The 1,698-nt window shown below is 40.9% G+C and overlaps 1 protein-coding gene across 9 annotated transcripts in view; it reads right to left on the minus strand.

Moving 5' to 3' along the window:
• Positions 1-1,698, minus strand: part of LOC116702075 (receptor-type tyrosine-protein phosphatase U) — a 221,250-nt gene that overhangs the window by 75,235 nt on the left and 144,317 nt on the right. The window lies entirely within an intron of this gene.

Below are 1,698 nucleotides of genomic sequence, written 5' to 3' on the forward strand. Positions count from 1 at the left end.
GTGAAAAAACCCAAAACAAAACTCACATACAATTGACAGTTTCATGTAGTGAAATTCAATTGCTGCATACAAACCATCCTAAGTACTAGGAGCAGTGGTTAGCTATGCATACAGAATCCGGGGAGCTACTTGGGATTCAATGTTTTGCTCAGGGACACGTGGGAAACCACTCTACCGCTTAGCCACAGCCATCATTGTAAATATATTGAGGGCCCGACCCATATATCAGCATAACTGATGTTATGGACCCATATTAGCTTATTACAGATACATTTTACTGGGGTATATGATACTTAAGGCAAATCTTCAAGGTCAAAAACAGGGTAAAATATATATTTAGAATATAATTTATTAATATACATATAAATATCCCATCCACCAACAAAACTGTAAACACTATTCTAAATTTAGTGACCATAACATTTCAATAACATTGAGTATTTGCCATTGTTGCTTTTTTAGGTTTTGTCGCAGACTAAAGGGCTCATTGGAGTCAATGGAAATGCTCAATGAGCATAGGCCATTACATTCAGACAACGGAATGGGTAAAAGTTGCTGTTGTGATATGTTTGCCTTCCTGTTTGCTGTGAGATTTGGACTGGAAAATAGTTCAAAAAAATCTGTAAGCTTTGTGCCACTGATGTGCACTTTGTCAAGGTTGTGTGACGGCCCCCCAGGTGCCGTCCCATTTGTGGTAACAAACTCCCCTGAAAACAAACAGATACTGTACTGGCTGATATTTTGTTAGCAGACTTGTGACTCTCCCAAACTGACAATGGTATCGACCTAAAGAAGAAATCTAGTCTGGTAGATTCAGAGCAATAGTATTTGGAGGTTAGGGATGAGGGCAGCTCATCTGTATGCGAAACAACGTTACAGCACTCAACTCCCTGCCTAGTCCATTACTTTCCGAGCATCTTGTGAATGAAAACTAGTTTCTCCCCCCATCAGACGATCATGTGTGAAGCCATAGTGCCCATTACATCTACCAACAGGAAAAAAGCTCCAAAGCCCATCCTACAAAGGTCTACGGTTGATATGGGGCCATCAATAATTAATTAGAAACATTTAAAGTTGCCCCCTTGTTGAGTCATCTCTTAGGCAAATAAGTAATTAGAGGGGTTTTCCCCCATGTAATTACAGCCTGAAGTCTGGGCTTCAGCTTCATTTCCATATGAACATGTACAGTAAATTCCATGAACTGTGAAAAGTGGGTCCTCCACACTCCAGTGGCTCAGGCTCATGTTTGCTACTAGCGTTCGGGCAACAACCAGAAAAATAAAGCCTGGGGGAAATGAAAGAGGGGGAGCAGTACAGTCTTTATACGGGGCAGAGGACACGTTTCCCTGATCTGAGTCATTATTCTGACGGAGAATGAGTAAAATAGATATTGGCAAGGGGTAAACGACATCCTACACCTGGAGAGGGTTATGGTGCGCTCCAATTGCACTCGGAAGTAGAACATTTCAGAGTTCTAAGATATACCCTGAGCAAGTGAACTTTGAAATATGACATGGCTGCTCCGTGCATCAACAGCAGTGAAAGTTGTAGTAATACACAATTTATTAGCACTCTGTCTTTGTTGAGTCTGATTAAATCAGTTGTACACACAATACCGTCCAATGTATCTGTAGACATGTTACGCTAATGTATCGTTATCAACTGGTATAATAATGTTTAATGGCTTTTTGGGGGGGG

The sequence above is a fragment of the Etheostoma spectabile genome, chromosome 14 (assembly GCF_008692095.1).
Source record: "Etheostoma spectabile isolate EspeVRDwgs_2016 chromosome 14, UIUC_Espe_1.0, whole genome shotgun sequence".
Classification (NCBI taxonomy): Eukaryota; Metazoa; Chordata; class Actinopteri; order Perciformes; family Percidae; genus Etheostoma; species Etheostoma spectabile.